General features: G+C 42.5%; 1 long non-coding RNA gene across 1 annotated transcript in view; it reads left to right on the top strand.

Annotated features, from left to right (window-relative positions):
• The window catches only part of LOC111551071, a 19313-nt gene extending 14589 nt beyond the window's left edge, over positions 1-4724 (top strand). The window contains exon 2 of the long non-coding RNA XR_002734263.1: positions 4461-4724. This is a non-coding gene — a long non-coding RNA (uncharacterized LOC111551071). The remainder of the gene's footprint in view (positions 1-4460) is intronic.
• The last annotated feature ends 11171 nt before the right edge of the window (positions 4725-15895 follow it).

Here is a 15895-nt window from a genome sequence, read left to right as displayed (position 1 = left end):
TCTATTCTATTCTATTCTATTCTATTCTATTCTATTCTATTCTATTCCATTCCATTCCATTCTATTCTTTCATTCATTCATTGGGTTCCATTCTGTCCCATTCCATTCTATTTCATGTTTTTAAAAAGCTTGTTGTGATAATAGACTTTTAAGATCTCCTAAGTGTTTGTAACTTCAAGTTTGGCAAACCCTGTATTAGAAGAAGGGTGGTTTCTGGACTCCAATGCACCATATTCATTGTACATGGGCTCCCTGGAAAGGTTTTCGTACACTGCAGAGGTTTAGCTCTGTAAGAAGGAACTGACTTGGATCCTATTTCCTAGAGAAACTCCCCGCTTCTCACAAATTGCTGTGATAATTTAATGTGACAAATTACTGGATGAGTTAATTAGTTGGTCTGCTATTCTTCTCAAGCAGCGTATAGGAGTTTTCACAGGTCTCCTCCCATTAATTCCTTACTCCAATTCAGTGTTCTTAACTGTGGGGCTTAATAGAAGTGGAAGGGCATTTCTGATCCTGTTGATCTCATTCTGGAAGAGTTCACCTATGATGTCTGTGTTGAGGACTCTTCTTCCTCGCCACCAGGTTGTTGCTGAAGCTGGGCTCCTATATGGATCTCTGATACCTGCAATTGGAAGAGGTTTTAGTTGTGAATCTTCTTATGACATGGGCCTTCTCACTCTACCAGCAGATGCTCAGGCCACACATATAATAATCCAGCCCTCATGGTGTTTCCTAGTGAGGGGCAAACTGCCTTCAGCATCACTAACCTGACTTTGGAGATATACGTATATATGTATGTGTGTGTGTATGCGTGTATATATGTATATATGTGTGTGTATATATTTTATATATATATAGAGAGAGGTCATAATTCCCATGTCTGTACTGTTCTAAATCAAAATATCTCTTTATTATAAGATTTATTTCTCTTCATCTGCTGATTCACACATTAACCAAACATGCCCTCCTACTTATTCATGATTTCTAGATATAATATTTAAAATTAGTAACTAATCTTTCCCTCCACCTAGTAAATTCCTATTCATCCCTCAAAACACCAACTCAAATTTCACGTCTTCTGTAAAGCTCTAATTCTCCTGGGCATAGCTGACCCCTCCTGCCGGCATCAGTAACTACGCATCTTCAGTGTAGTTCTTATTGCATCTTATAATTTGTTCTGTCCTCCTCTTACATTGATTATCTTGAGTACAGAACTATGTGATTTTCGTCTTCGTATCCTCAATGCTTGGTCCTTAAATAAATATTGAATAAGCGAACACACAAATAACTATTTTGATAGTCTCTGTTTTCAAACCTGTTTGAATTTTGTTAAAATAATTTATTTCTGCATATAGCATTACAAATGTTCAGTAGAACACAATTAGGCTTTTTAGTGGAAAAACAGTTTTTTGAAATCTCATAATTCAATACATTTAAAAGAAAAAGGAGGAGATGCAAAGAGGAAGAAGACAGATGCTTCTTCTCTGGAAACCTCCTGCTAGCAGTGGAGACCACAAATAACCGTAGCCTTTATTGACCTTTTATCATGAACAAGACTCTAGACTGGATGCTTTTCAGGCTTTACTTTGCATCCTGATGATAGCCCGTCCTGGTAGGCATTACTGTCTTCATTTGGCAGGTGAAAAACATGAGTGCCAGGGAATCTGAATGCCAACAGCATCACACTTCCTGGCGAAAGTGGTAGGGAGGCATGATCTACTTTTAAAATCACAGATCTACCTCAACTCGTGCCACAACTTTAAATCTTGACTCTCAGAGAAAGCATTTAAAAAATGTGTCTGAATCATCAGCCTGGCCAGCATGGTGAAACCCCATCTCTATTAAAAATACAAAAATTATCAGGGCATGGTGGCAGGCGCCTGTAATCCCTGCTACTCCAGAGGCTTGGAGGCTGAGGCATGAGAATCGCTTGAACCAGGGAGGCGGAGATTGCAGTAAGTTGAGATTGTGCCACTGCACTACACACACACACACACACACACACACGTGTCTGAATCGTAACGGCATAAAATAATATGGGACTTGAGTTAGCTGTATAGGTAGTACAATGTAAGTCATGTGTGTATTTATTTTTAGATAGGGTTAAATATTGCCAATTTTTTGTTTTTATTTTTGGCTATGATAAAAATTTGAGGCATATGCACACTATGACCCCATGGATGGTGAGAGACCCATCTTCTCCATGCCTAATTCATTCCCCTGCTGTGCGAGCCCTCTGTCTTCACTCCCGCCAGGTTTGTTTTTCCTGTTAGTCTCTGATGGCAACAACTAGTTACCTCCTCATATTCAGCTCCACTTCTTTCTTGGCCATAAGGACCCTGATTTTCAGCTGAGCAGATTGCCATCAGCTAACAGACTACATTCTCCAGCCTTCCTTATAGATGGGTAAAGCCACCTGACTATGTTTTGGCCAATAAGACAAAGTGGAAGTGTTGGTGAAAAATGTAGGAAATGTGTTTAAAGGATTCTTCTGTCCTCCATCCTGTGGTTTGGAACATGGATGTGATGGCTGGAGCTCTAGCAGTCATATTGAATCAAAAGATAGTGGAGTGGAAAGATGAATGGAATCAAGGTCCTTGTTGACTTTGGGGAGCCACTCTCTCAGCTCTGAACTGTCTACCACTGGACTTCTTTTTTTGTGAGAGAATAAAATAGAGTGTCTTCAAGCCATTGTTAATTTGAGTTTCCTTCACAGGTAGCCATACCTAATCTTAACTGACATAACTTCTCGCTGGCTCACCAATGATTTGAACTTTCATGTGTCAGACTCCAAGGTGCTTGTTAGGTCCATGTGCCAAGTGCCTTGAGAAAGGTCTGACACAGAGTTTAGGGGGCTTGGAAGAGAGCACACTATCTCCTCCTGATGTGGTAGGATCTCTTCAAGCTGGCTAGTATACCTTGGCTCTGGTTTCAAGGTGAGCTCTTGGCCTTGAGGCTCTAATACTGCAACTTGGACTATAAAAGGTGTGTTCCACTCATTTGATTCTCTGTGGGAGCCTAGCCAGGGATGCCCTTACTCAAGTTGCTGAGTTTTTGGCTACCTCACAGCTTTCTCTTGTCCAAGAGCAGCGTATGGAAATGTAACTCCTCACCTGAGACTCAGTAAGCAGAGTAAGCCAACTGTGCTGAGAGACACTGTCTCCTAGGACGCTGGTAACCTGTGGTCATAAATGGCAGAATGGGAGCTATAGAATCCAAGAGGTTGAAGCTGTAAGAGACTTTATAGATACCTAATCCAGCTAATTCATTTGGCAGATGAGGAAATGAGGTATTTAGAAGTAGCTTGACATGACTAGAAAGGGATGAAGCTGTGACAATTTCTCAGTTTGTTTTTCTTTCCCAAAGGTACCCAGGCAGGATGGTACCTGATCCTGCCTGGCGTATTAGTCCAGATTTCCCAAGAAGCAGATGCCAAGACAGGATTAAATGTGCAAGAATTTTCTTAGGGGAAAGGCCTGTGTTACAAAAAATGGAGAGGGAGGTGGAACATCTTGGGGCAGTTGACAGACGATGAAACAAAGTTTGCCCACAGGTGAAGGAGAGGGGAGGAAAGTCAGGTGGAAGCATCCTACGTAGTTGTGCAGCCTAAGGAAGGCCCATTAAGGCTGCTGGTGAGTCTCGGAACCACAGTTAGCTATCATAGGAGTTTGGTGTCTCCAAGAAATAGATTGGCCGTGGTATTCCTGATACCAGAACAGCCCATGAGAAGCATGGTCTCAACACAAATGCAGCGGTGGATTTCAGAGTTGAGTCCTTTGGTCAATTACACTTCCCAGTTAGGGGTTGTATTTTTGGTAGTTGCCACACCTGGCATTGATCCTCTGCCAACCCTTTTATGCCCTGGAATATACTTCATAATTGTATGCATCTAATTTAGTGTTTTGATAGACTAGTAGGCAGACAGGTACATGAGGAGTTTCTTAGTTATGAATGGTTGCTTAGGCTACCTTTTTGTGTGAGGCCTGACATGGCTGAATCTTCCATTTCTTGGGACTTATGTGGATTTTGAGCCATGCAGTTGAAGCAATCAAGATGCCCTTTGATGGGGGAGAAGTCCACTCATTGAACTTGATAGATATGGACCCAAATGTGAACCATGAAATGAAAGCAATTATGCATTACCTGTCTTTTCCACATTTGTTTGGGTGCAAGTAAACAGAATTGCTGGTTAAACTCACTGACATTTTCTAGAAATTGTATTCAGATCTTATGCAAATTCTAACTACAAGCATGTGGCTAACTTTTGACAAAGATTATTTGCTTGACCACACTTTAGTCAGGCTCCTGAGCTTCTGCTAGGTCCATCTGTGCACTTCCTTATAAAATCCAGTTTTAGCAAGAACTCTGCTAAATCAGTTTAACAAGAACATCCATCCTCTTGATATCTGCTCACTTTTGATATCTGATCAGATTTTTCATCCTCCACCTTCCCACAGGTAATGAAGGATCACCTTGGCCTGTCTTCAGAAAGAATTCTGGTAGGTCAGTGTAGCCAGAATCTTTCTTACTGCAATGTTTTCGCAGTAATTTTCCACCTACTGAAAAACTGGATGCTCTTTGGCTATGAACTTCCACTTGCCCATGCTGTATTCAGAGTTGAGCTCAATCTCTCTCTCCCGCTGCAGAATCCCGTTGTATTGGTTCCAATACCTATTGCAATGGTCCTGAATAAAGTCTGCCTTACTGTGCTTTAACAAGAATCATTGAATAATGTTTTTCTTTAACACTCTTCATTGTTGGATTTTGATGTTTCTCTGCTTGCTCCTTTAAGCCAGGACTGCAAGGTAGATGGGGAATTAAACATGTGTTTTGTCCTGTGCCACCTGATCCTCACATGGCATCCACAAAGTACTGCAGAACACCTGACAGGACAGGGAGACCCATGACTCTCAGGAGGCTGTGGGCATTTCCTCTGCTCCGCAGCCACCCAGCATTCTCCAGGACCAGACATTGTGTACATTGAGCATGGCCACCCAGTAGAAATGATAAAGGCCTTTGCTTGGGACTGGGCTAGATGCGAAGAAGCAAATCCTGTAACAGCAGGAGCTGCCTACCAATAGGTTTTTGAGAGTGTGAAGAGGTAACATTATATTGCAAAAAAGCCTTTGCATGTGTGCTATAGGGTCTTGAGATGGGGAGATTATCTTGGATTCTCCAGGCCCAGGGAGTCTCAAGAGTCTTGTAAAAGGAAGGCAAGAGGGTCAAAGTCAGAGAAGGGATGGGGCCATGGAAACAGGGATCTGAGTGATGTGCTTTGAAGATGGAGGAATAGACCAAGAGGCAAGAAATACAATACTCTGTGTTCTGTTCCCTCATGCTGGTGTTCATTTTGCCAGTAGAAAGGATTCATTTACTTTATATTCAATCAACATTTATGGCATACCACATCTGTGGGGCCCGAGAGATGACTAGGACATGGTTTTCATCCTCAGGTAGTTCACAGTGTGCTAGGATGATGGAGGCCTAAGCGGAAAATTAAATCCAGTGTGCAGAGCAACATGAGCAGAGAGTGCAAGAGCCAGCAAGAAAGAGAATATGCTGCCATAAACCTGAGGAAGAGCACCTAAGGCAGCCTGCAGGGCTCAGGAGAGACTTTCTGGAAGAAGCCACATCTGAGTCTTGAAGGAAGAGCAGAAGTTCACCAGTGAAGGAAGGGATGGGAAGGAGACTCACAGGCTTTAGAAAAACAGCCTTGTGTGTGCAGGAAATGACAGGAAGTAGTGTGGTCCTGGGACCATTAGGGGTCCCTGAGGTTTTCTCAGGAGGTTCACGAGGTCTCCTTCTCCTGGGTTTACAATGAAGTTTTCCAAATGTGATATCACAATAAATTAAATGCAGAAGCAGACCTGAGAATCTAGCTGTCTGTTATTTGGCTAAACATTTAAGAGAGTTACAAAAATATAAAACAAAACCGCTCTTCTTGGCAATGTTTTCTTTTGGAAAATACAGCTATTTTTCATAAAATATATGTTAAAATTTAACATGTAATGGGTTTATTGCTATTGGTTTAAAATAGATAAAATATTTTTTAAATTTCTCAGTTTACATTTCTAAAATGGTGATGAACCAAAGGATTTAATTTATATAAACAATAGCTCTTTAAAATCCTCAATAGGTTTTTGAGAGTGTGAAGAGGTAACATTACCTTGCAAAAAAGCCTTTGCATGTGTGCTATAGGGTCTTGAGATGGGGAGATTATCTTGGATTCTCCAGGCCCAGGGAGTTCCAAGATTCTTATAAAAGGAAGGCAAGAGGGTCAAAGTCAGAGAAGGGATGGGACCATAGAAACAGGGACCTGAGTGATGTGCTTTGAAGATGGAGGAATAGACCAAGAGGCAAGAAATACAAGCTGCCTCTAGAAGCTGGAAAAGGCAAGAAACAGATTCTCCCCTGGAGTCTCCCAAAAAACTGCAGCCTTGCTGCCATGTCCATTTTAGCCTGTAAAACCCATTTCCAGACTTCTGAGCCCCAGAACTACAAGATAGTAAGTTTGCGCTTTTTAAATTTTATTTATTTATTTATGTATTTATTTATTTATTGAAATGGAGTGTCGCTCTCGCTCTATTGCCCAGACTGGAGTGTAATGGCGCGATCTCAGCTCTCAGCAACCTCCGCCTCCCAGGTTCAAGCGATTCTCCTACCTCAGCTTTCCACGTAGCTGGGATTACAGGTGCCAGCCACCATGCCCGGCTAATTTTTGTATTTTTAGTAGAGATGGGTTTTCGCCATGTTGGCCAGGCTGTTCTCGAACTCCTGACCTCAGGTCATCCACCCGCCTTGTTCTTCCGAAGTGCTGGGATTATAGGTGTGAGCCGCTGTGCCCGGCCGTTTGTGGTATTTTAAGCTATTAAAGGTTGTGGTAATTTGTTACAGTAGCAATAAGAAACTAACACACCTATTCCCTAACTTTACCAACATCGAGCCCTTCAAATAATCCACTACTGTCAGGCTCACAATCAAGCTCAACTCCTCTCAAGTGTGTCTCCTAACACATCTCTGCTTATAACTAGTTCCTTCTTCATGGAGTCTGGTGGATGAGAGCTTTTGATGTTGCATGTGTATATTGCATGTGGTAACCAAACAAAGATAGGCAGTTTGGGGCCCCGTATACCCTCACATTTTACTCTACCACTCCCAGAGTTATTTACATTTCTATTTTATTTCATTTTAATAATAAAGTTATAATCATTGAGAACATTTATAGATTAATTTATACATTTATTTAACAATTATTTATTGGGCCTCTACTATACTCCAGGAAGTGTTCCAGACACTGAGGATAGCATGATGAAGAAGACAGATATGGCCCTGCCCTCATGGGGTTACATTCTATTGGGCAAGAGAGACACTAAACCAACAGGTCAATACACAGCCCACATCATATCAGATTGTGATGAAGTTCTGGGAAGGAAATAGGTATAATGAGGTAACTGAGGGTAAATTGGGATGTCCTTATGAATAAGGTGGCCAGAGAAGGCCAGGGAAGGCCGGTAAAATTTAAGTCAAAACCTGAAGGCTTCAAAAGAACCAGTTACTTGAGGTGCTGGAGAGCTTTGGTATCAGTATTCTAGGCAGAGGGAATAGCAAGTACAAAAAGCTGCAAGCTGGAAAAAGCTTGAGGTGTTTGAAGAACCGAAAGAAGACCAACGTGGCTACAGCTAGTGAGAAAGGAGGTGCATGACTGAGAGAGAGAAGCCCATGGTCAGTTGATGATGACCTTAGATGATGGAGGGGAAGAACAAGTTTGGATTTTATTTTAAGTGCAGTAGGAAGCCACTGAGATTTATTTACACTGGAGAGAGAGATTAGCTGAGTTTGTTTTAAAATATGATCATGGCTGGGCACAGTGGCTCATGCCTATAATTCCAGCACTTTGGGAGGCTGAGGTGGAAGGACTGCCTGAGGCTAGGAGTTTGAAACCACCCTAGGTAACATAGTGAGACTCTGCATCTTCCCCCTGCCCCCTCCAAACACAAATATGACCCTGGCTGGCTGCTTTGTGCAGAATGGATCATGGGAAAACAGGAATGGCAGTAGGGAGATCCATTCAGCTTGTTTCTAGTAGTCCAGGGAAAGATAATGGTGACTGGATTAGGAGAGTGACCTAATCCCATAGGCCTAGGAGAGAGATGGATATAAATTATCCAGCTCATGACCTCCTTTGAAGAGTGTGCCTATGGGTCTAGGTGACAGATTGGATGTGTGTTTGGAAAGGTAGGGGGAGGGGGGAGGGAGGGATTGAGCAAAAGGGGATGACTTAGGATGACTCCTAGGTTTTTGGATTCATGATGGTTTCTTTTATTGAGCTGGAAGAGGGACAGATCTTTGGAAGCAGAGCAGGAAATCGTGAGTTTTCCACTGGAGACGCTGAATTTGTAGCTGCCTGCAAGAGACACAAGTGGAGATGTCAGGTAGTCAGTGGGACAAATGAGTCTCTAGCTCAGAGTGGGAGGTCAGGGTTAAGAGTAAATTTGGGAGTCATAAAGATTTTCAGGCCATTTTGAGTCCAGCACCCTGGATGAGATCACCAAGGAAGAGATGGTAGAGACCAAGAAGTGAGGCAGAAACAGAACTGAGTGTGCTACATTTAGAATTCAGACAGGCATGTTGAAAACCTGCCAGGCTACATGCTGGTAGCTTTTGACATGCATCATTTTACTCAACTATTTAGTTTCATCTTGTTCCACATTGTTATTGGTCATCTGCATGCTTCGCTTCTCAAACATGACCATAATTAGGTAATCTAGCCCACGCTTCTGAAGTGTTTCTGTTGGCTGAATTGAACAATGGAGGAGTCTCTTAAGACTGAATTTTCACACAAGAGAGCTATTTCCTGGGACTTACTGTGGAAAGACATAAACAAGACAGGTAGCTGAAGAAGAGAGTGAGGCATTTGGCTAAGAGAAAGCCTCCTCGCCTCACTTGACAGGAGTGTTTGGCAATGAACCCAGTTCCATGCAAAAGGAAAGCCAGGAGCTTCATTGTGACTGGAGACATTTGGGGCATGATGCCTTCTTCTGAATATTTGGCTAATTCAGTTACTGATCCTAAACAAGTATAGAAACAAAGTATCATTAGATTGTGTATGACAGACCAAAAAGGAGGAATTTTTGCCTTTCCTTATCTCGCCTCCACTTACCACCCCTCAATCAAGATGGCACCTATGAATATAAATATATAATTTTGCCTTCAAGTTAATCCCATAGATCAGAAATCATGGAACAAGTCACCTTGGAATCCAAATGATAAGTGAAATTGGCAATTTACCTTGCAAGGAAACCTATATAGTGATTAACTCAACACGTGAAGTATGCTGACATTTTGGTCCAGCCAGAAGTGTCATGTGCTGACATCCGTAAAAGGCAAGAGAATGGACATTGACATCCTTAATGGACATTGACAAACCTAAATGTGGATGGAGAGCTTCTGGTAATAAACACTGGAACTTCCCCACTCTTTCTTCCTTCCCATATAAAGCCTTTAAAATATTTATACTTGTATGCCATCTTAATAGGAAGAAATACACATTCTGTATGACAGACCAAGACATTTCTGAATTCTGTATATTTTCCATTTTTTTCCTTTCAACAAAGTCTGTTCTCATCCATAGCAGACCCACGTTCTAGCCTTTTTTTCTTGGTGGCTGATGACCTTGGGCAGGTCATTTAGGCTTGCTGAGCCTCAGTTTCTTCATCAGTTAAAAAAATGGGAGACGGAAAAGGATGATGTAAATGTTAGTGAATATTCCAGAACTCTGTGGAGATTCTGTAAAAATTGTCTACACAAGGCCAAGCATGTTGGCTCATGTCTGTAATCCCAGCAGTTTGGGAGGCGAAGGTTGGTGGATCATCTGAGGTCAGGAGTTCGAGACCACCCTGGCCAACATGGTGAAACCCCGTCTCTACTAAAAATACAAAAATTAGCTGGGTGTGGTGGTGGGTACCTGTAATCCAAGCTACTTGGGAGGCTGAGGCAGAATTGCTTGAACCCGGGAGGTGGAGGTTACAGTGAGCCAAGATCACGTCACTGCACTCTAGCCTGGGTGACAAGAGTGAAACTCTGCCTCAAAAAAAGAAAAAAAAAAGTCTACACAAATGAATGGAGAGCCCTTATAAAGGATATGGAAAGCCACTTGGAGGTTCGAGAGATCAGGTTGTTCTGGATCATCAGACAAAATATTATATCAGGAAGTTGATTTAGTTTGCAAGCTCCATATTGTGTTTATAAACAGTAAATTTAAAAATGTCCTCCAAATCAATTCTTTTAATTGAAATGATAGAGAAAAAGCAAACTTTGCAAAAGGATGTGAGTTATTTCTGTAGCCAAGTTAGAGTTAGCTAATGTTTTATTTTCATGTATTCTTTGAGATGTCATATGAAATGACAAATTTGGAGCACTTATTCAATAAACATTTATTGAGCACTGACTATATGTTGTTGGGCTAAGCACTGGAGATTTTTAAAAAGCCGACAAGTTAGACAAGCTCCCTGCCCTCATAGAGGTCACAGCCTGGTGGGAGATACAAAGAGAGAGCCAATCACGAACAATCCAGGAAGTGCTTCTGGAGAGGAAATAAGAGAAGAGTGCCTGATACCAATGTGGAGGTGAGCATGTCTACTGGGGCTGCCATCACAGATACTACAGAGTGGGTGGCTTAAACAACAGACATTTATTTTCTCACAGTTCTGGAGGCTAGAAGTCTGAGATCAAGGTGCCAGCTGATTCTGTTCTTGGTGAGGACTCTATTCCTGGCTTGTAGATGGTGCCTTCTCATCGTGTCCTCTCAGAGAGACAGAGTGCATGAGAGCTCTGGTGTCTCCTCTTATAAGGTCACTAATCCTATCATAAAGGCCATATCTAAACCTAATGATCTCCCAAAGGCCCCATCTCCAAATAACAGGACATGGGGGTTTGAGCTCAACATATGAATTTGGGGAAACACAACTTAGTCCATAGCAAGAAGCTTCGGGAAGAATTGAAGTCTAAGCTTGGACTTCCTGAAGGAGTTTATTGGAGAGAGTGGATTAGTATGGGGAGAGGTTGGGGCAAGAAGCAAGAAATATTTCAGTTGAGCATCCTAGATTACTTACTGTTGTCCTACTTTCTGGGCTTTTAGGCAGGATGTTCTTACCACCTGGGAGTGCCCCCCTTCCCAGCCTCTGCCTGAGGACTTCTGTGCCTCTGCACTCAGATCACCTGCTCGCTTCCATCAATGTGCCCCCATCCCTAGGCAGAGATCACCTCATTGTCCTCCACGCTCCCATAGCAAATTTTGGTGCCGCTCTGGAGAACTCATTTTGGTCCATTGTATCTCATATTGTCTTACATACAACTCTGTTTCCATATCATCTCACAAAGGAGTTTAGGGTCTTATTATGTTGGTACCACCCCAATAGTGCCTAGCACTGTGCCATCATGCACTGATCATTTAGCTTTTGCTTAGCTAGGAACAAACCATTCCCCAGAATTACTGGCTTAAAACAACAAATCTTTTTTATAGCTCAGGGGTCCATGGGTTGTCTGGGAGGTCCCTCTGGTTTAGGCGAGGGAAGATGATCTTTACTGGTCTCTTTTAAGTGTGTGTGGATAGCAGGCAAGTAAGATAGTAGCTGTCAGTCAGCCTCATGAGCAGGTCTGGCTGTTGGCAGTCTGTAAACAGGGGCACCCTGACTTTCCTCAGTGTGGACCTCTGTGATGCAGCCTCTGCTTATCTTTTCAATCCTGTGGCCATGAGCCTTGTGGACCAACCTTCCTCATTTGTCTATTTTCCTTCAGAGGGCAGGGACCACGTCTGGTTTTTCTGCTGTTTTGGTCAGTGCTATTCGACTCTTATTGAATAAATAAATGAAGAGTCTTTGTGCAGCTGCCCAAAATAAGCAACACTTGCTGACGGGGATAAGACTGAGAACTCTACGTACCATTTCACACCTCTGGGACAAACGACCTGCTCCACGTGCCTCCACACCCCTAGTCCTCCTCTTCCTTCAATGCTCAGTTCAGGGGTCATCTCTGTGGAAGCTTTTCCTTATTCCTTAGCCAAAATAATCAGGCTGTCTTCTGTGTTTCCACAGCACTTTGGACAAACCTCTGTTATAACATGATTCCAAATATTGTTTCTGGGTCTCATAACTCAACGATGAGGTCTTGGAGGTGGTATTTAAGGTGGAAGCTGCTCTTAACATGCCATCTGGATGCCTGTGTCTGCACCCTCCATTCAATCAGTTACTATCATCTGATTTTGGGTTTTCCTCTATAAAATTAAGTTCATTCGAAACATTTATGCTGTAAGTACTTATCAAGGTCCTACTGTGTGCCAGACACTAAGCTGAAACTAGGGATGATGGGAAGCTTCTAATGCAAAGGAGGAACAGTGAAACACACACAGATATTACAAAACTGTAATATATGATGTAGAGAGAGTAACAGGGGACCCATTGAATAGGGTGACCAGGAAGGCCTCTTCCGGGAGGTGACTTTTATTTGAGACCAAGGACAAAGAGAAGCCAATCACGTGAAGGTTGGCTAAAGTGTTTTAAGCAGTGGGGGTGGCATGTGAAGGGAAAGTTGAAGCTGAGGGAAAGAGCCAGTGATGGAAACTGCTGAAGGAAAGCTGACGCGGCAGAGAGACAGGGAGCAAGAGGGAGCCTTCTGGGATGGGTGTGGAGGAAGAGCTCTCTTGTGAATAGCTGTATCCTCTTTGCCTATGCAGGGCATATAATAGTTGCTCAATAAACACTTGTTGAATGAAAGAATACATACTTGAAAGACTGAAATCAGTCCTGATCCTCAACAAAGAGATGGGATGTGACAAGATAAGAAAGAATTTCCTGGAGTACATTTCTTTGTCTTCTTATAGACTGTGGCACCTGGACCTATTCTCATGGGCTTGGCAATGTGGAACTCACCCTGTGAAGTAGTTTGGTTGGTTCTTTTTATCCTTCTGCATACCAGTTCCCTGTGTTGGGTGTGTGCTTCTGCAGGACACAGGGCTAGGACATCTTCTGGGAGCTGCTGCATCACCAGGCACCATCACTTTCACCAATTCATCTCATATACCACCAATGCCGCTGGCCTGGGCTGTCCCTCCATTGAAGTGGAGACTGCCACCACATGCTCTGTCCTGCGTTTCTCCTTACAACCCATCTCTCTGATACACAAACTGGAAACAAATAGCGAGTGATAGAACCAAGTGCTGCACTCAGAAGTGCATGTCTCCCCGTGACTGAGGTTTTGTCAGTGGACCAAGCTGGTCTGCTGACCCTCTTTCCTTTAGGGTGAGAGCTTTCCCAGGAAGCTTCTCAGTCCCTTATGCAAATGTCCTGCTGGCAGCCCAGCCCACCAGTTCATTAAAGCTGTTTAGAGGTATTTGAGTCCAGAGGTGGATACAGCTTAGGCTGAGACTGGGATGCCCAGTAGATCTGAGGCTACTTTCTGTTTTTCCTCCTCTTTTCAAAAAAGCCTTTATTTTCTCTTCCTTCTCTGAAGAGAAGTCTGGTAAAGGTGTTTGAGGCATGGATTACTGATGCCACATAGTGTTTTACATCTGCAGGAGACAAATGTGTGAATTGAGGAATGAGCTCCCTAAATATAGGAAAGGACATACATATTCTTGGATGCTCTTGAAACCATATGATACAGGTGACTCCTCATTTCACCCATGCTTAACTATTCTTTCATGATATTGTGTTTGGTAGTGCTGAGGCAGGTGGAATGGAAGCAAACAGCAGCAGCTGTGCCAGGGAGCAAAACCTGGTAAGTCACTTTCAAGTCAAAAGACACTTGGGTTTCTCTGTCTCAGTAACAACCAAGTATGCACAGTCTCTGGAGCCAGGCATGCTTGATGTGAAATCCCATCTGATCACTTACTAGGTTTATGAACCTAGAGGCCACATTGCCTCTCTGTGCCTCAGTTTCCTCATCTGTGAAATGGGTAGAATAGTTAAGCGTGCTTGGCTTCTGAGATCTCTCTTAGGATCTCTGAGAATTTCAGCAAGTTCTTTCATCTCTTTGTACCTCTGTTTCCTCGTCAAATGGTGACACTAATAATATACATACCTCATGGAGTTTTTGTGAGGATTACGTGAGTTGATATACAGGAAGCACTCAGAATGGTGGCTGTCATATGGTGAGCACTGCATGCCTATTTGCTATGATTGTTGACATTATTACCGCTAATGCCCACGATGTAGGTGGTTGTGAGAATGAATGGGATACAAAGCCAATAAAGAGCTTGCCTGGTGTCTGCTGAATTTCAGCCAGAGTTCCTATTCATCTAACAATGATGCTGTGCTCTGAGGATGGGAGGCTCCCGCACTAACTTCGATGTGAACTTCTTAAGCTGAAGTTTACAAGTTTAGGAAAGGGAGGGCTCTCGTACTGGCTTTTTCACTTCCACAAACTCGCTCTCATGACCCAGTGTTCTCCAGGATCTTCGGTGAGGAATGTCAAAAGCTTTCATGTGTGTAGGAGCTGCCCTTAATCCCTGATAAGGGGAATAAGGAGAGGAACACAGCTGAGTGATATTAGAGCATGGTGGGTTTACAGTGTCACGTAAAGGGTGTTCTGATTTCTCTGCTCTATAAAACACCCCATATAAACTATAAAATAAAATATTTACATTTTTACATACCCAGAAGTCCTGGGTGGGTAAGAGTGAAGTGATTTGGTAGATTTCCAAATCCATGAAGCTTTGGGAATTCTGGTTTTGCTTCACCTGATGCAAACCGATACTCTGGATTCTATGGAAAGCACATTTTTATGCTTGAGTTATTCCTAGTGGGGGGGCTGGAGACCATATTAGCTCTGGGGGAGCTTCAATAGAGGCTGCTGTGGCACTTGGAGGGAACAGTCATTCAAGTTTCTGGTAACTGGAATAGGAGAAATTCATAGAAATAAAATTAAATTTTCTGTTTATATAAAAAGTAATTTTAAAGACACATAGCTTCAAAAAGTTTCTACTTTCAGCTGGTTGGTATTCTGAGCCACTACGGAGACAGAACAAACACTCTGTCAGAATTTAATCATAAATTGATAGCTGGAGCTTGGAAAGGGGGGAAAGGTCTGACTTAATAAGACAATGGATAAGCCAAATACCCACCAATGGTGATTTACAACTGCAAAGGGCAGAGCTTTAAACTCACCCTACACGAACAGTAACTTTTCAAAAGAAGACATACATGCAGCCAACAATCATATGAAAAAAAATTCAACATCACTGATCATTAGAGAAATGCAAATCAAAACCACAATGAGATACTATCTCACACCAGTCAGAATGGCTATTATTAAAAAGTAAAAAAATTACAGATGCTGGAGAGGGTGTGGAGAAAAAGGAACACTTATACACTGTTGGTGGGAGGGTAAATTAGTTCAGCCATTGTGGAAGACAGTGCAGATTCCTCAAAGACCTAAGGACAGAAATCCCATTCGACCCAGCAGTCCCATTACTAGGTATATGCCCAAAGGAATAGAAATCATTCTGTTATAAAGACACATGCACACATATTCACTGCAGCACTATGCAAAATAGCACAAAGACATGGAATCAATCTAAATGCCCATCAGTGATAGACTGGATAAAGAAAATGTGGTATATATACATTAGAATACTATGCAGCCATAAAAAAGAACAAGATTATGTCCTTTGCAGGAACATGGATGAAGCTGGAGGCCATTATCCTTAGCAAAATAATACAGGAACAGAAAACCAAATACTGCATGTTCTCACTTATAAGTGGGAGCTGAATGATGAGAACACATGGGCATATAGAGGGGAACAATGCTCACTGGGGCCTTTTGGAAGGTGGAGGGTGGAAGGAGGGAGAGGATCAGGAAAAATAACTAATGGGTACTAGTCTTAATACCTGGGTGA

Source organism: Piliocolobus tephrosceles, chromosome 7, assembly GCF_002776525.5.
Source record: "Piliocolobus tephrosceles isolate RC106 chromosome 7, ASM277652v3, whole genome shotgun sequence".
Taxonomy (NCBI): Eukaryota; Metazoa; Chordata; class Mammalia; order Primates; family Cercopithecidae; genus Piliocolobus; species Piliocolobus tephrosceles.
The sequence above is the reverse complement of the archived record's forward strand: the minus strand, read 5'-3'. Positions and strand labels throughout refer to the sequence as shown.